General features: G+C 37.9%; 1 protein-coding gene across 9 annotated transcripts in view; it reads left to right on the forward strand.

The window, feature by feature from the left end:
• The window catches only part of ZNF385B (zinc finger protein 385B), a 165441-nt gene that overhangs the window by 77541 nt on the left and 61355 nt on the right, over positions 1 to 26545 (forward strand). Inside the window, exon 1 of one of the 9 annotated variants that reach the window (XM_032114893.1) lies at positions 793 to 851. The exons of 7 other annotated variants lie outside the window; for them this stretch is intronic. The gene's annotated coding sequence lies outside the window, so the exon portion shown is untranslated. Of the gene's footprint in view, positions 1 to 792; positions 852 to 9598; positions 9749 to 26545 lie in introns of those variants that run through there. One more of the 9 variants, XM_032114892.1, reaches the window with a different exon arrangement.

Genomic DNA, 26545 nt, shown 5'->3' on the forward strand with positions numbered 1-26545 from the left:
ACTCTGAACTTGTGGGAGGTATCTGAGTAAAGAAGGATAATCCATAAGTACAGAAGTAGTCTGCCCTCACTTTCCCAATGATCTCTCCAAAAGATAGTAATTTAAAAAAGGAAAAGATGATACCAGCTTTACAGGTAAGCAAGAATTTCAGTAATGCAGCACTGGTAGTGAACATTGTGCAAATAAAATTTATGTCAAAAGTTTGCATTTAGGTAGATAAATATCCCAGATGCATGTACAGATTTCTTGATTTTGCAAACAAATATTTGGATTTGTTCAGTACTTGAAAATTTGGCCTTTGAGGAGAAGATGTTTGTATGTGCTGTAATACCAAAATGATTTGAGCAAATTTCAAAATTATATTCTATGGCTGCAGAGAACATTGACATCTTTTGGAATTACTTATTCAAATATCCTTATGGTTGATGGTGTATTCATATTTGAATAAATTCAGGAAAGATTCATCCAAAGCTGTTTCAATCCGGTACTGCTTTAAAGAAACAGGAAAATATAATCGTTTCATCACTTAAAGCTGCTTAAACCTTCAGGGGAAAAAGGGTTACTACTTAAATTTCAGATGAAAGGAGTGTTTTGTGAATTCATCTGTGTCATGTATTCATACCTGAATTAAAATGAGCCGTGATGTACTGCACTTTCTCAGGAACGTTACATAAACTTCCTTGTTCTAAAACATGCACACGTTTGAAATGTGCAAACAGAACTGAAAGAAACTTTGCAGTAGTTTCTCCACAAGCAGGAAGCCTAATATTTACACAACAATCAATAGAGTAAAGAACACAGAGACAAGCAGCACTCTCTCCTACAAAAGTTGGTTTAACTGGTAAAAGAAGGTAGGATCTATCTGAACAACAACTTTCTTTTAGTTAGACTGGTTTGGTTGGGGATGGGTTTGGCTTGACTTCTGCAGAACCTTGTTGGCCATGGTTTGGAGCTGTGCAGTTAAAACAAGGGTTTGCTTTTTAGTATGTTATATTTGGCAGAGTTTTCTCCTGCTTTAATTTCTGGGTTTTTGATCAGGTCTTTTGATAGTGTTTTGGTGAGACTCTAATGAAGATTAGTTAAAGAAAAATCTGATCCTGATACAGCTTGCTTTGCAGAAAAAAGGAGTTTGTTTATGTATGATTAACTTACATATTTCGCTAATTCTTCGCTGTCATGTTTGTTTGTCCTGTGTGCCTTTAAGGGAGAATTCTGTCCTCACTGTGGGTGGGAAGGTAAAGGGGAGAGCGCACTGACCTCAGTGCAAACCAGAAAGGGACAAGAAAGGACAGGGGATGGTATACTTTTATTTCTTGTTATTCTCTGATCTACAGGCCTAATATTATTATCTCACAATAAAAGTTAGCAATTTTCAATTCAAGCAAACAGTTGCTGAACCCAGGAACTTATAAGAGGAAGCTAAACATGTCTTTGTACCTCTTGTTTTCAGTATCCTTCCTGCAAGAACTCAGAAAAATATTGTTTTTCCCTAAGTTCGGTGGGTAGGAACAATTGCCGGTCACATGTTCTACCTACAGAGAATAGTTGACTGAAAGACCTGCCTGTCCTCAAAGCCCTTGGAAAAGCCTCTCCATTGGAATGAGAGAAGGCATCTGGGATATTGCAGCTGTGCTAAATTTTTTGGGTTTCAGAGTAGATATTTTGCTCTCTTACCTTGGTGGTGTTTTCCACTGCTGCAGTGGTTGTACAACCAGGTGTGTGAAGGTGGTGGGTATCGAGTGAGCTTTAGAAGTAGCATGCTCCTTTCAGAGGCTGGTCAGAGTTTCTGGGAGGTTGTTGAAATCTCTCTTGAGGCAAAGGTGAGGATAGGGAAAGATGATTTTCAGCACTTCAGAAGGTATGTCAATAAACCAAAGGTTAGGTTCTTTCATATACCAACAGTCAGTGAAAATATGAGAAATTCCCTCAAAATTCTAAGAATCCATTGCAGTGGACAGCATCAGATAATCTTAATTGGGTAATATCTATCAGTTTTAATTTGTTCAAGCTTATATGCACTCAAGTTACTTATGATAGCTTTTCTCAGAAGTGACTTGAAATTTAAAGCAATAACAGAAATTTGAATTAGGCAAGGAAAACTTCAGCTAATAGACTGACATGTTATAAGTTACTGAGAAATGTGGTCTTGCAATAAAACGTGATGTGCAAACCTCCTAATTGAATGTGTTGCCTGTTGTAGTAATACAAACCAGACAGTGAAGTTCAGCTTATACAATGAAACCAAATTTGATTTTGTAAGTCTGTGTGGTTGAAATCTCTGTTTTATTAGGTAATTTCATTAACAGGTATTACCAAAGAGAAATGTACCTCAGTCTTCCATGTTTCAAAGGGTAGTGTTCCCCAAAGAACTTTTATATACACCCTTCAGGGATAAATCCAAACCAATGTCCAGTGTTCCCTGTTAAAGCAGATTCCTTCATTTGAAGAGGTAGGGACTGGTACGACAGTGATAAGTGCAGTTATCCACAAGGGATGAAGCAGCTCACTAGATCTCACCATGATTAACACGGAGTACTTCCTGTATGTTATTTTCAAAACCCACCTGTTGGCCTTCCTGGATCTTCATGTCCCCATAGAACTTCATTTTGCATCGCTTTCATTTTTAGCTCCCTGCTTGTATGGCTGTGCTTGTGTGGTACTCATATAAAGAGACTTTCAGAATGGAGGAAAGAAAACTGCTTTTTGAACTCTTCTCCTTTGTCACTGTACAACAATACATGCACTATTAAATGTCAAGGCATTTGCCCAATGCAAAAGAATGCCCAAGTTTGTCCTGTATTTCTTGTTCTTGCTCAGTAAATCACTCAGCCATACTTTTGACCATATTACACAAACCAACTACATTGCTTAACAGCTTGGAGTGGTGTCCTAAGCCCATAGAATAGAACAGCTTGGAATGGTGTCCTAAGCCTGTAGAATAGCCTATTTTGATTGATTGAGAAAAGGCTGATATAAGTAAAACTCCAAAACAAAACGCTGCCCCCCAAAAATGCGAAACTTGTCATAGTTCTATAGTTCTGTTCAATATAAAGTAATAAATTGAATTATCACATAACCTTTTATATAATATATAAATTTAGAAATAGAGCTATAAGTATTGCAGACTCTGGAGATATAAATTAGTTTTATGTTTCTTAAGATTACTTAGGAATACAGCCCTACGGTGTTATTAGGAAAGTAGTTCTTGCTGCCATGTATTAGGAGGCCTTCATGAAACTAAGGGGCAGAATACAATAGTTACAGCAAGGGGCTGTCACATAAGTCAGCCACAGATCAGCTTTTCCTTTAAAAAGTGTTATATATTTATAAAGCAACATCCAGTGATTACTTTAAAAAAGGGATGTGGAAAGTACGGTTTTGTCTACATTCCTTGGCATGGGTTAGTTTGCCTTTTTTTTTTTTTTTTTGTTTTGTTTTGTTTTGTTTTGTTTTTTTGGTAGCTTCAGGGTTTTTAGGTTTACCTCAGGGTAGATACCAAATCTGAAGAATTCTGAAAAGGTGGCTATTTCTTCATAGTGTTTGTCAATAATTCTAGGCCTGCTATTAGGTTGATTCATGTGTTCTATTTCCAGTGCAAAAATGAATCAGTTTTTTGATATTAACAACTACTTTTCAGTAACTTGAGATACTGTATATTAAAGTCTGTCACCATGTTGTGGTGGCACAGCTTAAAGAGGTAGAAATGTCAATAACAGGTCCAAAAAGTAGCTCTGAAATGGTCTTTGAAAACTTAGCAGCAACTTCCTGAAGTGACAGGTAGTAGCACAGCAAAACAAGAAAGCACGTGAAAAGAGAGTAATTCAAAATGTTAAAAGCTTTTGAAAAGATTGAGGAATAAGGACAGACTCAATCCTGTGGTTTAACTGAAAAAGTAAGTATATGCTTGTGTGATTTTGATAGCAATGAAAGAGTAGCTGCTCAGTCAGTAAAAGATGTAGGGAATACTGGCAGGTGAGGGAGTAGGGTATCCACGTCTCGTTCCTGTTCTTTTTATAGTTTATGGTATGGGCTGAGCTATAAAGCTGAATGACCAGGTTTTAGAAGGTTCCCTGTGAATGTTGTCTTTTACCTTTAAATCTTTATCTTGTAATGCTGGTTTTATTGGAAGCTTTGCTGCTTGCTGCAGTGGAATGAGGAGTTGGCCTCTGAAGCGGTATGTTGTATTTCTGACATGCTTTAAAACAAAAGGCTGATCACCATCCCCACTGCCTATCAGCTGCTTAATGTGCTGCAGGTCACACTGTCACAGGGTTCATGTCAACTTAAAGTGTCGTGGCTGGCTTCCTCAATGTTTATTTTTTACTCGTGTAAGTCCTCTGGGGCTAGCAGAATTAATCTAATGGACAAGAGCATATGTGAGAATAGAAATAGGATCAGCAATCCACAAAATCTGGTCTTTGTCCAATTTAAATGAAAGATAAGTAAATTCTTAAAAGGAGGGGTATTTTAATTTTAGTTTTGCATCTTGAGTGCAAAGGAGTCCATGGGGAGCCATGTACATTTCTGATTAAGTAGAACTCTAGCTGTAGAACAAAATTAATCAGTTTTTCACTGAGCATACTCAATAGTAAGGAATATACTTCAAGATCAGCAGTGTGAGGGGCTACATAATTACTCTGTGGCTCTGTGCTCTTTAAATTTTAAAATTATGGTAATTATCACATTTTAAATACATTTTATAGGTTTTAATGTTAAAAATACAGTTGAAATACAAGTGAAACTGATATTGAAATGCATGAAAATAGGCTGCACTCACTAATTTCATTACTTTCTGGTCTTCCTTTAAAAGTCCTAAGATATTTGGTTTTCCTGCATTTCCCATGGGTCACTTTCCTTTTGCTTTATTGAATAGATTGCTTTGGATATTGGTTTTCCCAATATTAAGCTTTTGAAATACCATTCATTTCTTCCATCTCGTCATTCCTTATTATAGCCACAGTGTATCAAACTAAGGGACACTCTTTGCTTACAGTATTTATGCCGCAAACATTTATGGTGCACTGAGGGGTTCAGATAGTAATTTCCTTTTACATTAATCCTGGTGTTAGAGGTAGGAGTGATGTTCTCTGGTTGCACTGAACAGTCTTAATAACCTCATTAAAATATTTATTTTAAAATCGTCTATTTCAAGTCAACTCACAGATACCTTTTGAACAATGCTTCCCCTGCAGTGGCGTTAGTCACTGGTTGTGTCATAAAGGTGACACTGGTTATTCTGCCATTTGGGGGTTGCTGTTCCCCTGCGTGCAGTAGCCTTGGAGCTACTTTTAGTGGCATTCTCTGTGTGTATGTGGTGCTTTGAAACACGTTTCATTACATGAGAGGTCTTTAAGCCAAATGCTTAGTTCTAGCAGCTGTAAATGGTATCACTTTACTGTTTAAGCAGTCTGCTCTTGGGACATTAAGAGCACTATCATTTTACTTTTTGAGTCACCGTTCAAGTTTGGCCATTGAGAAATAGTATCAAATAATGAAGGGGATGGGATCCTATTACAGCTTAATAATAGTGGAACAAGCAAGCAAACAAAAACAGCTAAATAACCCATTTCTTTTTACAAGATTCCAGTTATATTAAAGACTTACTATACTATGGTGTGCTACTTAAGAACTAGTGATAGTCTCAATGTTTCAAAGATACATTACTAGGATCTGAGTAGCATTGTGAGTTAAAAGGAATGAGCAGCTTTTGTGAGCTGGGAGGGTGAGCTGATTACAGAAAAACTAACCACCAAAGACAAATTAAAACTTTCTAATACTTGGTCTAAATAGAAAAGATTCATCCAGATACATTTAACATTGAGTCTGCAAACCAATAGATTTTTTTGCTCGTAGTTGGAGGGCTAGTTTTAAGATTAGGAAATCCTTCTGTTACAGCTGTCTGAGCAGTACTTTGAGATGTAGTTATGCAAATCTAACAAAAATTAGGATCTCAGTACTGTCTTTGCTTTTTAAAATTAAACAAAGGAAATGCTTCTACTTGAAAGATAGGAATTGCTTCTCGTAAATCCAGACATCAGGAACTGAAATGCTAGATCCTTAGAGCAAGGAAAGTGTAAGAAATATTAAGAAGCATAACAAAGTTTCTACAAAGTCAGTATTTTGTATCCAGTTGTGAGTCATTTGGTACTTAAAAGTTATGTAATACTGTCAATTATGAATACAAATCCAGGGGAAATTTTAAGGCCTTTCATCAAAATTTTAAAACCATGATACCCTAAGGATTAATTCCCTAAGGAAATATGAACATCAGTAATGATGTATCTGCTACTGACCTCTGAGAAAATATAAAAACTCCAATTAAATTGCATCTGGAATGATTGTTCTCACCAAAAGGATCAAAAAGATGAAAGACGGACTTTGTAGAAGGGCAGCAAGGTTTCTTAATTTGAGTTATTGCAAGGGCATTGCATGGTGGCTGTGGCAGCTTTTCCATGCTCTGCCCAGGCCCCTTGCTCCCAGCAGCACTGCAGCTTCTCTCTACCAGACTTTTTGAGGGAAAGCCTTCCCATATCTGTGCCTTCCCACCAAGGAAGTCACCTTCTCACAGACTAGTCCAGCAAGGAACTTCTTAGGTAATACAGCAAGACAGCAGTTAAATCTCTGCTTTTAGTGGTTGTTGCTAGAAGTTGTTGGATGATCTGTGGGTGTGTTTGCCAGTTTCTGCATCGTTTTTTGTTTTCATTATTTGATTTGGTACCTTTTAAAAGCTTATGTATTTGACCTCTATTTACTGTTTGTCTTAAATTTTGTTCTCCCTCTGCACTTGTGTAGTCTGAGAGCCCTACTCCTTCACCCCAGTTTATCCAGATTGTTCTTTATTTAAGGTATTTAAAACAGACATATAGGAGCTGAAATACTAGGCAAGCTGGTAGCACTGCAGGTCAAGAGTTTATAGTCATTTCAATCATGTGAAAGATAGATTCAAACTTTGTCTGAAAAAGTTATATGTGTGATTTTTCTCAGGTTTCCCTAAATAAATTAAGCTATGCTTCAGATAGATGCTGGTAGAGTATACCCCACAACGATTTGTGTGAATAGCTACTAAGTTTTAAATACACACCCTTTCACATGCCTTGTATGTTATGAATGTATGTTAATCTTCAAATGCAACTTATCCTTGACATTATCAGTTTCTTGCTTTATTTCTTTTTGAGTTCCATCTGGAATTCTTTTTCATTGAACAATCTTTTCCAAAAGTCTTTCCCCTATAAAATAGTCTTTCCACATAACCCTTTAAATTGAAACCTTTTATTTCCTGTCCCATCACACATTTCTTTAAAGTGTATTTCAGGGAAGATTTTTTTTGCTCCCAAGGTGACAGCAATTCCAAACATGTTTGATAAAAATACACTGGGACTGAGTCTGAGGCTGCCACTTAACTTGTTTCCTTTTCCATTGGAGTTTTACCTCGTTTCATGATGTGTGGACTTCTTTCCCTTCCATTGAGGCTTGACTGCAGGGGCATAAGGATCAGAAATGTCATTGTGGTTTATTATTATTATTTTCATCATCATGGGAGGTAGTGGAGTCACCTTCCCTGGAGGTGTTTAAGAAAAGACTGCATGTGGCACTTAGTGCCATGGTCTAGTTGACAAGGTGGTGTTTGGTCATAGGTTGGACGTAATGATCTCAAAGGTCTTTTCCAACCTAGTTAATTCTGTGATTATTATTATCATTACTATTAAGATTTGTCTTTTCCCTTCACTTCGCCCTTTCAGAGAGGTGTGGAATTGGACTTAGCAATCTGTCAGCAGTGATGTGCATTTTTCTGTCTGTAGCTGGAGCTGTGTGTTGGCTCAGACTCAGAACGTGGGAGTTGCTGCTGTGTGGTGGGGTGGTGCCCCCGTCTAAGCCTCCTGCTGCCCCTGATGGATGCTCTTCAGTGGGTGCATTGTGTGCTGCTGTCGGGCATCCCTATCACAGGGGGCTGCTGCCTCTCTCCTTCATGAGAGGAGAGCACTTTCTCTTTTTGAAATGAGCTCTTGTCTTGCTGGGCATCTGCCCAGGTGACTTGTCTAAACTGTGCAATCTCTGTGTGACTGAATAAGCCTAGAGCAGGAAGTGCTGAGGCAAAGCTGAGGTTGGACTAATGAAACTCCTGAGAGTGGGCAAGGAGCTTATTTAAAATATTGTCTTGCCCTCTTTTTGATTAAGTTCCTTTTTTTAATCCCACTCCTTTTGTTTGTTGTTGTGATTGTTCGCATCATGTCCCTTAGGCCCTAGATGAGTGATGTTTGAGATGCAGAATTGTATCTTCTTCTCCCTCAACTGATAGGAAATTATTTGCTCAAAAGAACCAAAAAGTAGTGGTTTTAAGAATTTTATTTCCACATTAAGCACCTCTGCTATAGATCAGAGAATTCGTTAAACTAGACTCAATTTGTGTGTTTAATTTCAGTTTATCATTAGAATGTTCTCACTCAGCTGGAAACTCCCAAGCTGGAGGAACAGACCTCCACTGTTACAGCCTGCCTGCCCTTTCATATATTAACATTTAATATTTATGCTCCTGTGTGAGCTCCGAAGTCAATTCAAGGCTTCTTAATAAAAGCAGATTTTGTCCAATGTGAGCAAAAGCTCATGATTGTCAGTGTGAAGTGTTCTTTCTGAAGTGTCAACAAAATGTATTTTGGCACAGAGGCCAGGTTGTTGAAAGCTGAGGGTTCGCAAGAGGCCACGGTAGAGGTGAAAGGAGCCTCAAGTGTGGGATGTCAGGGCTGTGGGAAGCAGAGGCAGGGGGCGAGAAAATTCAGTGACTGGGAAAGGGCATGCAGGAGTCTTTCAGCAGAGAGGCCTGGTGAGGAGGAGGAAGAATCACTTGGATCTCAGTTTTCCTCCTTCTCTTCTGCATTATCCCGTACTACTTGCTAGAATATTCCTCCTGACTGTATTATCTTGAACCTCGTGGGAACAGACAAGTCAGGGTCTGCTCATGGGGCAGGAAATTGAGGGGCTAAAGCTGCTCCTGCTGCTGGGGGAGGATCAGGCAGCAAACCCTGGGAATAGGTTTTGAGTTCACACTGCCACTGAGGTGTTGGGAGCACGGCAGTGGTGTCAAGTTGAGAGTGAGGGGAAGGCCCTTGTATAGGAAAATACTCTTTCAGCTGTCCCTGACAGCTGCTTGCTTTGTCTGTGGGATGGCTTTGCAGGACAAGGTTCTGATTTGCTGCATTTTGTTTGTACCAAACCAGGGATAATCTGCTATTTATAATTATCTTCAGAAATTCTCTGACTCCTCAACAACAGGATTTACAATAGAAAAGGTAATACTTGCTCTGATCCCATGCATTCTGTCCTCTCAGGAGCAGGAGCTGTGGGGAGATGGAAGGATTTCAAAACCTAGGACTGGAATCTGAATGGTGCAAAGTATCCCAGGGCTGAGTGCCTTCAATTCCCATCAGTTGCAAGTTATACTGTAATATGAGTTAATGGGTTATGAGCAGAGAGGAGTGGGATTCAGCTGTTAGTCTGAGCTTCTGCACATAGTCTGTAGAGGAAGGGCTGTACTGGAGAGAAAGCAGATCTGTGTGGCTAGAGGAAAAAATTCAAGGAGGGGATCCTTGATTTTTTTTCCTAGGTTGTGTTGTGTTTCTCTGGATTGAAGCAGCACTTTGCATGAGGTGGTGAAGCACTTTACTTGTCAGGAAGATGAAGCATGAAACTTCCTTATTCCCACCCATTTTGAGACATAAGAAGAGAAAATACATACAAAAGAAGAGAGAATAAGGTAAGAGTCTACACTACACTTTGTGCAGTTACTGTTTTATCCTTCAGGATATGGGACTGGAGTCAACTTCTGCTGTGTTCATCTCTCGTGCCACAGCAGGGAGACAGTCTCCTTTGCCTCTTCATTACCCACAAAACTACAGTGGGCAGGAGGAAACACAAGGCTCTTTTGTCTGCCTTTTTTTTTTTTTTTTGAGCAAGGCTCTGACTCAAAACTTACTATTGAGAATAACTTCTATTAGAACCTGAGGCTCCGTACTGGCAAGTAGCATCCTATTACTAAGGAATAACCATTTCTACAGGCATTAAGGTTGCTATTCAGCTGTTCTTTTGTCTCTATGGCAACTTTAAGTGTAACAACAAAGCAGTAGGTGATGTTGTCAGCCAGAAATCTGTAACATTCAAGTGATTGTTGATAGCAACAAAATGGATGCCAACACAGGGTCACGGCCAGTAATTGATACTGCGCCTATGGCTGAACTATTAACAGCATGGGACATTTTGAAGCAGAAAATACACCAGAAAAGTAAGGTTGATGCAATTGGCAGTTTTTATAAATTATACATGAGGTCCTGCTTTAAAATTCAAAACTGTGGTTTACCTTCACTAATGGAACAAATTGCATGAAAAGTGAAGAGCCTTGTATGTACAATTTATGCCACCTGGAGAGCAGCTCAAGCTTTCTTAGTTTCTTGATGGAACAGAGAACAACAGCTCCTTTGGAAAAGTGGGGTCAGTTCCTAAAAGGGATAAAAGTTAAAGGTCTCATCTAACTTCAGTGTTGATCTGAAAAAGGAAGTATGTTAAAAAAGAAAAAGGAATGCTTTTCTTAAAAATAATAAAATAAAAAGGGGTTGGGGTGGAATTATCATCAGTTTTTGATCTTAATGTCATGGTGTCAGGGATTTGGAAATTTTACTGACATGTGAAATTGAAAATAATTCATGGGGAAAAGCCATGAGAAAGTCAGACTGAACACTGCTGAGACTGGTGCTGGAAACCAACTATGAGAGAAAAATTTTAAAAAAGGATGATTGATGTTAAAGCAGGGAGAATAGGAATTATAGTAGTTTTTATGTAGAGACATGCTAAATAAGGAAATCCATTCTTAAGAAAAAGTAGTGATGGGTGTGCTAATGAAAATAAAACTCTATTATTTTAAGTAATTTTTGTCTGCTATTTGACAAATCTATATGAACTGCTGGTGCTGGATGTACGGTGGGAATTCTGCCTCTTAATATGTATGTATGCATGCTGTCAGTGGAGTGTGTACCAAGACACCTTTTGGAATCTTGAATTAGCTGAATTTGAGTGCCACTTTCTCCAGTTAAAGTATCATGTTAGTGCTCTATATTTAGTAGAAGTCTCACCTCATTCATTGAATGTGGGATTCCCCATTGTTGGAACTGCCTGGTATCAAAGAAGGCTTTTCTCCTCTATGAGAAAGATGGAGGATGGAAAGTGCAACCAGTTGTTTTCAAGAGCTTACTTGGCAGCATCAAACAAACCCTATTTTAATGCAGACAAGCAGAACCACTTCATTCACTGACAACAGCACAGGATATCATCTGATGTCTCTTTTAGACTTCAGAGAACTGAAAAGATACTCATGTGGTTCTTGGTTACCTATAGCTCCACTTACACCTGCTTGTGCCCTTCTTAAATGAAGATATTAGTGTATTTTATTTAATCTGTTGTATTCTAAGAGTTTAGCCTGCTTGCACCATGAAACACATCCAACTCTTGCTGAAAGTTTGATTTCCTTATTTGTTTTCAATTGTTTCAGATACAAAAGCTTTCTGAGAAGTCTTTTGGTTTTCAAAGTGCATAGATAAACCCAAAGCATGCATTTAATTCAAATAAAATAATAGTTTTTTAAGTTCCCAGTTATTTAGACTTCCTTAACACTCTTAATGAAACTGAAATTCCAACTTAGATCATCGTCAACCTTTCATATGTCAACATGTTGTGTGACAAAACTTAAGCTGAGATCTTACAGTTTTTTTGTTTTTTTTTTTCTGCTGCTGTGCAGTTTGAGACCAGATCAGCTTAAGGGAGCAATGCAGCCACTGTTTGGTTAACATTGGAACATTTCAAAGGAGAGCATTGTTACAAGCTATTTATTACTTGGTGTTAACAGCTCCTTAACGGTCTTGTGAAAAGTCCAGTATTAGTTTGAATGAACTAATGAAATTTTTGTCTTGTTTATTTTCTCCTATATTTTTTAAGTTTATACAAATGCGTATCTTTCAAAACATGGACCACTTAAGAAAGTTGTCTTTGTAGTCAGCACTGACGTGGCTCTCTACAAGGGATCTCTTCCAGATCATGGTTTGAGCTTTGTGTGAAGCTGCAGTGATGAAAAGTGGAATAGTTTACAGGAGCAGGCTCTCAGGACAGCAGGCCACCATGGGAGGGTGGGGACCCTCAAGGCAAGGTCTCCTGCTTTGCTGCAAGAGCTACCAACCGTGGCCACGTGGTGCTGAGGAGAGGTGCCAGTGACATGGGGAATAGTAAGGCACCCTGCATATTCTACCAGTTCTGCTGTCAGCACATCACTGTGATGTCAGCAACTAAGAAAACTTGTGCTTACCTGTCAGCTGAAAGGCACTGCAGAGAAATTCACAAGTGTCTTGATTTTGGTAATTTTTACTTTTAACCTACTCATTCATTTTTCTCATACATTCTGTAAAGTAGTAGAAGATGAGAGGATGGTGGGAATCTATTTAAGAGTGAAATAAGTTTGGGCAAACGTTCTTGATGAGATTCATTGATATGGGTCCCTGGAAGTGGGGGTTTGTAGTTGCAAGGGCACTTAATGAAATGAACGTTTTTTTTATGAGAGACAGGATAACAGCAGCTCTTGAGACTGACAGGCTCCTTTTAGCACAGTGGTTGTAATGCAGGTACTGAAGGTTTCTCTGTACCTGTGTGCTCTCCTGAGAAGGACAGCTGTGTATGTAAAGGTGCCAAATGTATGTCTGTCATAGGAACTGAAGGCCACCAGGTAACCTTGGCCTGGCCTCAAACTGAGCAGTGCTTGCTTAAGTCAGTATCCACACAGGCTAAGTTCTGTGAAATCAAATCTGCTGACTCGATCAGTGAAATTGTATATCCCATTTTATATCCCATTTTAGTCCTCTTCCCTTTGCTTGAATCTTTTGGGGAGCATTTCTCTTTTGACATGTTGTATGTGTTAAATCTCACTAGTTCTCTAAGTTGTTCAATCTACAAGCAGAGCTATTACTGTCCTTAAGTCCAGCCCTATAAACTCTTCTGAAAACTGAAAGTTGCATATAGTTTTTTTTGGCTGTGATTTATCACCAGTGACAATTTTCTTTGCAAGCCAAATACATAATTATACTTTCATAAGTATAGCTTTTCCAGCATGAATAAAACATGGAGCAGTGGGATTGCAGGCCTTCAGGAAAAGGTGGTTGATATGTCTATATTGCTCTTACCAGTATTAGACAGAACAGTTCTTTCAACAGGTAGTTGCTACTGAAGGATGAACCTTGAAATGCCTAAACAATTGTTATAATTCCATCAATTATTCTGCATAATTAACAGCTATGATCTTTCTAATTATTTTCCTCTATATTTTCTTTTAAGTAATTAAAGTTCCAGACTATGAGCAAGATCCTGACACTTGTCATTATTTTCTATTTATTCTGCAAATATCACATAATCTACTGGTCCATTCCTTTAACTGTGTCATGTATTAGGGATTTTTGTAGCTTCTCGTCAATAGATCTGTTAAAAGATACGATTTTTTTTTTTTTGAGATACACACATGTATAGAAAATAGACAAAATTCCATGTAGCCAGTAGCACTCTTTTTTTTTTCCTCTTCTCCTGCCAGCTTTTCACTTACCTGAATTTCTTTTCCCCACTGTTCTGAGTGCTATTTATAGTAAAGTAATTTTCAAATAACGTGGTGTTTGACTGACATTGTAGATTTAAGGTAGAATTCTTGGTTTATTTCATCTAGATGGATTGGATGACTTGAGATTGTCTAGCCTTACTTTCCATGACTCAATGATCAGATTTTAATCAAAATCCTTTGATATATGTAGTAATGATAGCTGAAAGTTGCCATTACTCTAGAAAGAGTAAATATAAATTCTTTGGTAGATATCTTGCTTTGTTGCCACTTGCACAAATCCTAATGTCCCTAAATGAAAGCTTTCTGCTTTTTGCTGATTCAGTGCACATTTGCATGCAAGCTAATTGTTACAGTAGATGTAAGGGACATGGCAACTAGCAGCTGTGCTCAGGGTGTTTTATCATGAACTTTTGCTAGGAATGCATTATGGAAAATTAGCATTTAAAATCAGATCCAACTGATATTTAGGAATAAAACTGTAAATCTTGTATTTACTGCAAAGATAAGCAATGCTGCTTTTGACTATGATGCATGTTTGTCCTTCATATGAAAATAAAAGTGTTCCATGACATAAAGCTCCCATTTTCATTACAGCTGTGGAACTTTCCATTTCATGTGCAGTGGTAGCATGACTCTGTACAAACTGCTTTGACAAAAATAGTATTTATATAAAGTGGAAAATTCCACTTGCAGAGTGAGAGGGAATCTTAGCAACCTTCTTTTCCCAGGATTTGCAACTGCTCCTGTACTGAGAACTACTAAACTGCTCAATTGTCAACAAACCAGATTTGACAGAAGTGTAGACGTTTTCCTGCTTTACTTCTCCACAGGAATAAGTACATAATTCCAGAGTGACTCTGTTAGTGTTTATATTGTCTTCTGCACTTCAAGTAAAATAGACTGCAAGTACCATCAGAAAATAAAAATGCAAATTTGAAACAGAAATAAGAGTTCTTGTTTCTTAAGCTAAAGCATTTTACTGCTCTATACAGAGAAATACAGAGCTATTTCTTTCTATTTCTGTGTTACAGTGTTAAGCTTTTGACAACTCTGTGGGGGAAGGACCCTCTTTTTTCCTGTAAAATGGAGCCAGTAAAATACATTGCATTGGGGTTATCATTAATGTTAGCTGGTAACATACGCTTATGGTTTTGTTTGCTTCTGTTATATTTTGTTTTATTGATCTCTTGATCAAAACTCATGATAAAACTTTCTGAAAGACATAGTATCCTTGAAATGAAGAAAGGCCATGCTTGTACTTCATAAAATAAAAGTTTAGCACTGACTATCAATACCTTATTGCAAATTGTCTTTAACAACTACGATCATGGTACCCATTGCTGGTCATCTAATCCTCTCCTTGCCAATGTGGAATTGCTTCTCTTGTACTTACAGCACTGTTTTATTCAGTCTTGATACAAATGCATGTGCTATTGAGAATCTCAAAATCTCTTAGGAGATTATTTCGGCACTTTGGTTCAGCTAAAAAAGGCTGCCACCGTGAACATTAAATATCTCTCAGAATAATCTTGGTGTCAAGAAGCTTTCCATGATATTCAGACCTGTTTTCTCACATGTCTTTATTTCAATTCTCTCTATTCTCCAAAACCTTTCAGAATTCTTCACCTCAGAAGTCTTTTAAATACCTGTACCCCCTCTAGCCTCTACATCTGTCGTGTATTGTTCCAAGGGTGTCCATATTTAACTTTTTGTGTTTTCTAGACTTCCCAGAGCTTGCTTTGCCTCAGTCTCTTTTCAATTTGTAAATGCTTTTCCAGTTAAAAGGTACCTGCTGCTCAGCACAATAAGCTTTATCAGAGATGGACTTGTGAGCCTTTCCTTCATGTAAAGGATACATGGATAGTTTGAGTTTTGTCCTTCATGCTGTGGCTAGGTTATTAGGCTGCTATTAGGCTTTTTCTTCCTTCACCTGAATTGCTACTCTGGCAGGTCAATCCCTTGCTCTTTCAACTCAAGTATTATTTGGAAGCACATCAAGCGTTTTTACTATTTATACCTTTTTTTTTTATTATTTCTCACTGCATGACCAAGGGCACTAAAGATCTTTCAGACTAAATGTCCAGATATTTTTATTTTCTATAGTTTTTTGTCTAACTCTGCACCACTGCCAGATAGAGTGATTTATTAATCTATGCCTAGCCTAACATATGAAGGGTGGTTTTAGATTGATTTGCAGATTTTCTCCAGTGTTATATTTGAACATGTATGTACAGAAATAGAAGTACTGGGCAATGCTCATCATGTTCAAACTGCTGTTCTTGTAGGCACCAAAGTTTGAAATCTCAATGTTAGCGGAAGTTTTCTAATGCTTGCCACACTGGAATCCAGTTGCTCTTACAATTTCTTCTTACTCCCATTTTAAGTTAATTTTTCTTATCCTTCATCATGGATCCCAAGAATTAAATACTTTGCTGCAGGTGAGCACTCATGTTACAGGATGACTGTTTTTGGAGAATATGGAGACATATTTCCTCTTCTTTTCATGTTGAATGATTGCTCTTCTGAAGTCCTTTGTTGCAGACAGTGCTGTTAAATCTGGGGGAAAAAAGAAAATGTTTATGGCTGTTTTGCATTCTGGCTCCGGCATTGTCTAAGGACATACCTGTCTTTTTTTTTTCCCCAACTGAGGCATCTGTCATGGTACTCAATTCATGTGTATACCGTAATTCAAATGTGTATTCCATAAGCACTTAAAATATGTGGCATATATTTCTGTTCTTTTATAATAGAAAACATATCTGATGATTAAATTTCACTTTGCATGACTTTTTTTTTTTTTTTTTTTTCTGGTGTAAGTTTCAAAAGTGTTTAATAGAAGATATTTGAATTTCATGTCCCAGGGAAAAGGTGTTGTACCAGGCTGAATTTCTGTGTTGGCAGAAAACTGTAAGATAAAAAGCTGTCTTTGAAAAGATGGTGAAATGGAACTTAAATTAAAAAAAAAAAAACAAAGAAAACAAAACCCCGAACCACCAAAACTTGGTGCATATTGGCATCTTTGAGGTATATTTAGAGTAACTTCTATTTTTCTCATAAATCTAAACATTATCCTATTGACAAATAGACTTATTCTTCCACTCTGACTACACTTTTTCAAATGTCAATTTTCAAAAGAATCTTTTTCTTTGGAACCAACTAGGGTCATCATGCATTTTCCTGGTCAAAGGGCATAAAAGCAAGTTAATGCTTCTTTCTGCTGACAGACATACACTATAGTAATTGAGGAATTTCACCCAGACTCAGATCAAATAGTTCCACAGAACTGTTTTGAAAATTCTGGAAGAAGGACACAGAAATTACAAGGGTGTAGGTACTACCAGTGGAGGTGGAGGGAGATCACTTATGCTTTTCTTGGAGGTGACTGTGTTAAAAAAATGTGGGCTCCTTCTGTAGGTGATTGAACTGCAACTGCAAAACTTAATCACCTGCTTAAGGAATTCCAGCTCCTGAATTAGGGACCTTGGTTAGAATCTATAGGTTATATGGCACTGAGTGTGTTCTGGGGTATGGTTTTACTCTGAAAGGCTGTATCTATTGGGAAGATGCGTGGTATATTTTAAACCCATTCTGGAATGTGTGATGAACTGTGAAACTATTTCTGGTGTATCCACAGAAACATACCAGCCTTGACCTTAACTAAGGAGCCAGTGTTTCATCCCTCTCTTTGCAACCTTCTCTTGCAGATTTAGCATGCTACTGTAGCAGATATTTATGTAGGATGTTATAATTCAGACATCTGCACAGAAATGGAGGGAGAGTCCAATAGATGTGGTAATAGATAGAGGAGTGGGTGAGCTGTGATGCCCTCCCCGCATCTCCAAGCCATTCTGCATGACTCCCTTGCTGGGTTCCTCCTACAAGTGCTGCTCTGTGGAATGTCAGTTGTTCACCTCTTTCCAGTCAGTGTTGGCAGGTTTCATGTCCTCACTGGGTTCCCCTGTGCAGCAGTTTAAGAACTATTGTGAGCAAAGAGCATGTAGCAGTTTCTGTGGGTGTAGTATCAAACTGACTGCACAAAACTGATAACAAATACTTTGGTACCTTGTCTTGCTATTGCTTTGCACTGGGAAAGGTTCGCTATAATGTCTGACCTGGTAGCTGCTGCTTCTACACAGAGCTCCTCCTGCTGAAGTTATTCAGCCAAATTTCACACTTGTACTGCTGCTAATCCTAGTGATTCTCTGGACTTAAAAGGAATGATGACAGATTTGCACCAGGGTAACAGATCCATGTTTGAATTACTTGCCAGAGTTTTGTATATCACACATCACAGCTTAGGTCTTAGGTTTATAAAAACAATCTTGCTTCTCTTAGTTTTGTAAATATAGCCAATTACAAGGGAAAAGCAGAGGTATACTATAGATAAAGTATTTTAAAGATTTCTTTGTGTCTAAACGTATACTCATCAAGTGCCTTCAACTATGACTTCAAAATCTTACATGAATAATTCTCCCCCCAAGAATATGGGTTGCATGTCAGTGTTTTTGCTCTCCCTTTTGCTGGGAGTGGCATTATAGCTACTAGAAACATCACTGGGGGTGGAAGCCATGCCTTTGCAATAGCAGTATTTTTTCTTCTTTGTGCTTTTTGCCAGTTCTTTCCACTGCAAAAAACCAAAACACCCTTTCTTTAAGTTACATAGTTTCAACTCTGATTGTTAAGTTTTGAATAATTTAGAAAGATAAAGTCATATTTCAAACCATATTCTTTCTGTGAAATGTGCATTGACTTTCAGTCAGAAAATCCTCTCTTCAGTCTTCCCAATCACAAAGTATGAAGTGAGGTTAAAGATGTGTGGTACTGTTGAGAGAATTAGTAGGAATGTTTAAATATGAATTTAAAGCCCAGTGACTGGGAATTTAAGCACATTCTTAAATCAGGCATCAGAATGGCGAGAAAAAAAAAGTGAAGGGTTCATTTCTTCTTTCTCAGTACTCAGAATTGTAGGCTCAATTATTTACAACAGTACATAACCAGTGATTTAGAAGTGAAAGGGAAATAAACTACCTGTTCCAGGAGGCCAGCTGGAGTCTTTCTGCTGCTTAGATTCATCTTTAAACTAGCATTTAGGATACTCAGTATGAAGTACTGATTATTGCTTTTAAAATTAGAATGAAGTCTTACACTTATTTTTAAGATTGGGCAAAGCATTATTTATTAGAACTGAGGGGGAGTTGCTTTTAGTAGAAAAAAAAAATGACAGAATAGCCATCTTGCCTGGTTTTGAAATTACGCAGCAAAATGTTGCTGCATGATAATATACCAAACAACCAGTACTGAAAGCAGTTCTGAAAAAAGGATTGGGTAGTTTTTTTCTGTAAGATATCCTTACTGGGATATTTCTTTTTATCAAGCATACTTACTGTAAGGGTTTGAAATTTCTTCTAAAGAAACCCTAATAAGAACACAGCTGCAAACTGTCTCATGGCAGAGGCAAGTTAGGAAATGTGGCAAGAATAATTTGGCTGAACTATAAAATTCTTACAGACTCAAGCAGAAAAACTGTGTGTAGAGGTAGGAAATGGAAAGTGGTTTAAATTGCTAAGAATGAAGAAAGAGCAACATGAATCTGTAGGAAAAAAAAATAGAAAATAAAATGAGACTGAAATAAGCATCAAACTTAAAGAAATCTTTCTGTAAGTCCACTTAAAATACAGAATACCAAATTAAAAGGTGAAATGTTATCGTGAAAGATAAAATCAAGAAGTTTGGGTTACATGGTGCCAATTTTTAATGACTTTGTGTTAGAAAGATCAGTTGTGTTCATGTGAAAGTCATCAATATAAAGTAAAAAAGCCTGTAAGACCAGGTCAGAGTGTCTCGATGAACCAGAATCTTCAAAGCTCTTGCTCTGACAGGCAGGCCACAAGGACACTTGCATGGACGAAAATACAGATTTGTGGTACTTGTAAAGAGGTTCCAGAGCAGTGAGAGAGCTGATGGGGTCACAGCATTTTAAAAGAGAAGAACAAATAGACTGACTTTAAGAACTAATAGGTTATCTTCCCTTTGAAGAAAAGGAAACATGAATTATGCCAAAGTATATGAAGGAAACCAGGAGCTGAGTAATAACCAATGCAGCACATGAGCAGGAATCACTGTTCCATGAATGCAGGACTGGATTGCTGTGTTCATAAGGTGAATTTGAGTTAACGCTGCCATGTTGTCAACTTAAACAGACACCATAAGAGAGAGAAATAACCAGAAACATGATGTGGCAGGCATGAAATTTGACTGTTACACTGCAGGAAAGATGAGGGCTAGTTCAGATGAGACAGGATGAGAATAAGATGCATTGGTGCTCACAAAATTTTTCTTTTCTGCTGTCCCCATCTTGGTACTCTTCTGTTTCACAACCATGACTTCAGCTCAACCACACTGGTCTGCTTGAAAGCAAATTTCTCTTTTGTTGGTTTGTGTTTGTTTACAACTGGTCTGATTCCCTGTGCTGGCTCAAGGGGAGTGTTAGGACCAGAGGGGCAGTGGGGCCAACCAGCCTGCTCCGATGTTGTGGTGGAAAGTAGATGCAGGCTGTATGACACATTTCTTAAAAATGCTTTCACATTTCTGTTTATTTGTCTTTATTTTCAGCATAGTGTTTGATTAATTACATTTAGTTTATGAAATAAATAATATTAAAGTGATATTAATTAGTCTCTGGGAAACTAGAAGAAAAAAGAAGCCTTTTTTTGAAAGGTTTGTATCAGTTGAAGCCCTATTAAAAGTCAGTTCAAATATTTTGGTAAAAAAATTCTTTTTCGGTCCAATCTCAATTTAATTTTAACAGAAACATTTTGTTATATGCTTCTTTTCTTTCTTTGTTTTTTTTTTTTTTCTTCCTTTCTGAAGGTAAGCTGAGGGTAGAATTGTGAAAGTTCATGTCATGCATTCTTTGAAAACATAGCAGGATCAAAAGTCTTTATGTACCAGCCATGGCAGGGCTGGAGCACTGCTGCACCCCAAAGCAGAAAAAGGTTTTTAGTCAGATACAGTGTTTAATTAATGTTCAATAACATCGCAAATGTGGCAGTCTGTGCTAGCAGATCTGTTAATTTGAGATCTATTGTCTTCATTTTCCCTGTGTAATAGAGGATAGGTAGCATATATTATAATTTTATAAGTTTTCAAGTTCTTACTTATTCATCAATGCTGACTTTGAGAATAAGTAAAGCAGTGCACCTTAATTCAAGAGAGACAGGATTTGTGGACTTTGATCTTCTAAGTGCCATGACCCCATGCTGTCTGTAACCCTGTGCTCTGAGGTCCCCTTTCATGAACTCTTTAAAAAATTCAAACAGGCACTGTTTCTTTTCATTTTTTTTTGTTTCCTTTTTCCCCCAGAAGTTATTTAAAATGCAGTTCTGTAGCAGAAAGCTAGCTAGTAACCCTTTTAATTCTAAGAAGAATAGCAGGGAAAATGCCACTGAAATTCTGTTTTATCAGTCTTTTAGGTTATATTTTAATGTTGTATAGCAGGCTGCCCTCCCTCTGGGGTCAAGTTGCAAACACTCACATAATCACAAAATCACAGATTATTCTGAGTAGGAAAGGGACCCAGAGGGAGCATCAGAGTCCAGCTCCTGCCCCTGCACAGCACAGCCCCAAGAATCAGGGGGCACATTTCAGACACCTGGGGTGCTCTTCTCACAGACCATCAAAGTTAACACACAATTACAGCAGCCCAGGTTTGTTCAGGCTTGATAGTTTCTCACTGTTTCACAGCACCCAAAGTCACAAAAGCACCATGTTGAAATGAAATTATTATTTACTTCTGAGTCTTAAGCTGTGTATATGTGTATGTGTGTATGTTTAAGTGCTGCAGAGGTGGTGGATTATAATCTTAGTGATTTAAATAAGCATCATGGCACAGATTAATAATGGGAAGCCTTTATGGGACTACATGGTCTGTGTTTTATTATGTCTTTTGGTTTGCTAAAATCCTTCATGATTGTGTGGTCATAGCAAAAACATACGAAGCTTCTGAATATTGTGAGGCAATATTCTAAACTTGTAGTATCTGCCTTCCTTTTGTAAATGGCCTAAAGAACTTTAGAAAGCTAGAAGAAAAATGCAGCTCTTGTGCTCTTCCCAGAGGCAGGTTCAAGTACCTTTCTTTGTATTTTTAGATAAGTGCTAAGTCTGGCTCCTACACTCACTTGTGGGGTGAGGTCTCTGCACTTCTTGTTTCTAGGTATGGTGCTACAGGATGCACTGGTAACTTGTAAAGCTGGAACTCTGACGTGTCCCTTGCTGTGGCTGTTCAGGAGTGTGGGCTCTGAAAAGAAGTAGATGTAGGATGGCATCTGATTAGGAGGAAGTTGAAATCCTCCAGGAAGTCCTATGAAGGTGTTTTTGTGGCTTTAGTTGGGGGCAGCAGGTAGACGTGTTTGATCTCTTTTGGACAGGTGCTTGTATGCTGCACGCCCTATGCTGTGGGACAGCAGTTAAATTCAATGTGGAACATGTGTAGACTACATGGACAATATTACGAAGGTTTTTAAATCTGGCTTTCTTCCCTATATCACTGTTTTTTATTTGTGAACAGAAAGATAGTGGTGCTTCTAAAAGCATGTGCCTAGCTGTGGAAATGATGGCAAGTAAGGGGAAGATTGTGACTGGTATTGTGATGGTTTGGAAAGAAAAGGGGTAGACTGAATGTACAAACATCTTTTGAAATTTCTGAAAATTAAAAAATTATAATTGGAAGGAAAATAGATTTAATTTGGTGGAGACCTGGGTTTCCAATGCCAGTATTTTCAAGAGACCTCTTTGAATAACCTAAATTAGTTCTTGCTGCAATCTTTTATGTGAAGGATATGTAGGGAGCAATACAAATAGAAAAACTTAGAAAACAAGAAGCAACTTGGGTGACTGTATTTTCTAGAGGAGATTGTGTATTATGTGGGAAAAGCAAACAAGGCATGAAATTCTCTGAGCTATGATGACTTGCAAGAGACTTGGAAATTGTCTAATGTGGTTAAGGGACTAGACACATTTGTGAGGGTATATGTGTCTAGACCCCTCCTACCTTTGTGCACAGCACTGCTGTGCTGGTGGGTTGGCATACCGAAGTGCAGTAAGGAGCAAGAAACCAGCTGCAAACCTAAATCTGTTTGTCCAACAAATAACAAATGAATCACCCAGCAGCGTTCCTGGTGACAGACTTGTTTGGTTTTTGTGGATAGCAGCTCAGTACCTCCTGAAAGAAAGTCTGTGCTGAGGATCACTGAAGGTTAGATGATGACCTCAGTGGTGCCATAATCATGGGTAAGAGTTGGATTTTGAGAAACTTTACATTATATGAGAGTTGAAGAGATAACAGACTCTAAAAAACTAACTGCAATTGAGTGCTTTCCTTCAAATTATGAAACTTTCAAGGTAATATATGTTGGGCTTTTTCACTCCTGTTCTTTGTCAGGGATGCTTCAGTTTGTAAGAAAACCTATGTTTCCCGTACCAGAAGGGAAGGGAGTGCAGTGCTTTATCTGGGACAATTACAGGCTTGATGCCCAGCACCAAAGAATACACACTGAGTTAAAAAATGGAGACTGTTACAGAAGTTGCACCAGTCTCTGGACAAGATTGTGACTTCAGTAGGTATTACTTGATGTGTTTTCAGTTAAGGGTGACAGCAGAAAAGCAAACACCTTCTCTCACTGCATTTGGGTTGGGATAGTACAAAAGGCAAGGGTGGGGGCTGGTTTAAATAGATCAAGAAAAAGGATCCTAAGGATTTCAGAAAGATCTCCATTAGTCCAGATGGCAGAAGAATAAAGAGCTGAAAAAGATGCAGCTGTTTTTTTCTTTTATACTTGGAAAGCTTCAAAGTGAAAACAAGTCCAAAGCAATGTTTCCTAGAAGCAGATAAGAACAGAGGAGGGGGTAATGTTGCTCACTCAAGTCTGTGGAGACCAGAGGGAGAAACTTTGAGCCAGGCAGGAGATTCTGAGAAACAGAAACAGGAATAGACTGCAAAGCTCCAGCTGACCTTAATGCAGGCCAGAGCATTGCATTTGTTAATAGTTGTTACTGTTTTATTAGAATAAAGTCCAGCTTACTGAGCTTGATTGTGTTAAGTCTCGACATGGCACTCTATTTACCAGTCAAACAAACGGTCTGGGTTGCTTTAGAAGTCTAGAGAACTATCTCTTTTAAGAAACTAATAGCAAATATTCCACGGTATCTATAGATAATAGCAAATTGCAGTTGTACTCCAGCCAGCATGTTTCTTCTAAATATAGTAAAGGATGTTTTGTAATTTATTTAATTGCTTAGACTTGACAAGGAGCCAGTGCTAACAAACATGCTTTGATAGCAGTAGAGTGCTTGTGGCGTTCACTTGGCTTGGGAGTGTAAATACTGAGAAAAAACGTGTGGAACAGCGAAGAACAACGGCCGTAAAGTCTCGGCTGGTCGCTGTGCAGGTGTGCAAGTCCTGAGCCACAGGAACACAGAGTGACATCTGCATGAGAGGGGACAGGAGCATGAGTCACACATCCTGCAAATCCAGGAAGGACACAGCTCTTCCTGATGTTATGATCAGGCAATTGTAACACAGTTATTTAAGGAAAATGCAAGATAATATGTTCCTATTTATTGGAACTTCACTTTACTAATTATTGGCCTTCACTTCCCACTCCATCTGTTCTGATATCTTCCATAAAAAACCTGTGGGGATTCCTGTTGTTCTTGAAAACTATTAGAAAGGCAGTACAACTGCAAGAAGAATAAGATTTTTTTTTATTTATTTTCTAATGCATTTGTCTCTAAAATACTGAAATTCCAGTTTCCTAATGTTTTGTCTCTATCTTCCCCCTCCTCAGCTCCCCTGTCCCCAGTAGACATCATTATTTGTTCATGTACATGATTTTGATACACTAAATGTAAAGATTAAGGCAGTAAGTATTGACGCAGTTTTTTTGAGTATTCATATTATCATAACAGAAATTTTCAAAATCATTTTTTTTCATTATCTTCATATCAAGTATGTACATAATATTTATGATCTACAGTCTACTTTTTTTTTAATGACCATCCTTCAGTCATAAGGCATTGGCGATGGAAAACAATTAGCTAGGCAAAAGGAATATTAACAATTAATGGAAGTCAAAGTAATCCCAAGTAACTACCTGATAGTTCAATGAGGAAGGCTCTGATCCAATGAAGATATGCTTACTTGTAAGGTTTGTTTTTATTTTTAGAATTCTTACGTGAATAACATGCAATATAGGGCTATACAACTTTTGTAAATGAGTTGCATATAATCATCAGTATTAGATAAGTAAGTGCTGGCTAACTTTTTGGATTGACTAAATGCCAAAGCTTCCATTCATTTCAGCAGCACCAGATTTCGATTTATTTTTGGTGTTGACCTAGTTGGTGGAAGTCTACATGCATTTGAAACATAGAAGTACCCCATTTCAAGGTATCAGATTTTATACAAAAGGAGAATATGGAATTCTGATTGTACACCTTCACGGACCATTCATTTCTATATGGATAATAATGGAAATACTAACTTCATGGTCAAGCATACTGGAAATCATGTTTTAATTTTTAGCAAGAGAATTATTTTCATAATCTGACATATTTTTTAGGTAAGTCATTCTTGAGCGTTAACAGCTTAAACTGTACAATATACAGATAATTTGTGCATTGCAGTGAAGTTGCATCAAATGCCTCTGGGTTTGCTGAAACATCTACTGAAAAAATAACCTCCAAATGGAGTGCAGAATATTTGTCGTATCATTTTGTACCCATATGTTGCTGTGGAAGGCTGGACCTGGACCAGTGCTTTCCTATCACTTACTTTATGAGTGTTCCATGGAGGGGTTCTTCTTTAGTGCTGTTGAGTAGCCATGATTTCTACACTAGTTCAGGAGCCTTTCCTTGTGGCTCCTGAAAAAAACAAAGCAGCACATCTTTTGAGGATTCACCGGGTTTTATTTGCCAGACATGGATGGGTGTGCACAGCTTGCTTTTCAAATTCGTTAGTAAGCCAATGGAGGTTTAACTATTCCATTGGTGCGTGAATAACATTTAGGAGACGCAAACACAGTGCACTCTCCAGGTTTTAAAAGATGTGTATCACTAGCTCTGATGCTAATCATGTCGACTCCCAAAGGAGCTGTATCCTCATTCATTAGTGTTTTAGTTGGTGTGGTGCCCAGAGAACAGAAAACTTGTTAGCATTTTTCCTATTGTCATCTAGGGGCTGTGCCATATCACATATATTCTGGGCTTCTGCTTCAAGTTACTTGTAAAAATAAGTGGCATGGATAGTGAGTTATCTCTTAACATCACATTAATTTGGGAAAATTTGTTGAAGTAATGGTCTTATCTCTCCATGACTTCTTTTGACAGACTGGAATCCATGTGAGTGTTGTAGGTCTCACTTCTCATAATACCATATTATAGGGAAGAAATGTTTGGTCTGCTGAGTGAAATGTGGAAAAAATCTATTTAAATTCTGTATTTATTAAGCTTTATAATATAAGAGGGGTGCATGTGTTAATATTCACCTTCAGCAGTATTATTAGTGGGATACTTCTAGAATAGAATTTGATAGATTGAATAGAATGAAATCAAAGTGTTTTGATTTCAACACCTGCTGTTCAGAAACTCTGAATTACTTTACTTGCACTTAACTTGTTTTTATGAGTTTATCTTAGGCATAAACATCCTCTAATACCCATGTATAGCTGTAAGTAAACAAACAAAATTAGAAAATGTCTAAATCCTCTAAACTGATCATACTGAAAAGGAAAAATGACTAATACTAAGCATTGTGAAATATCTCAGGCACTAGTGTCTTATAAAGGCCCAAACAACAGAGTGTTGTGACTTGCAAGTGATTGATTTTTACCTGTCAGGTATGGGGGAGAAAACCTG

This window comes from Corvus moneduloides, chromosome 7 (genome assembly GCF_009650955.1).
Source record: "Corvus moneduloides isolate bCorMon1 chromosome 7, bCorMon1.pri, whole genome shotgun sequence".
In the NCBI taxonomy this organism is placed as follows: Eukaryota; Metazoa; Chordata; class Aves; order Passeriformes; family Corvidae; genus Corvus; species Corvus moneduloides.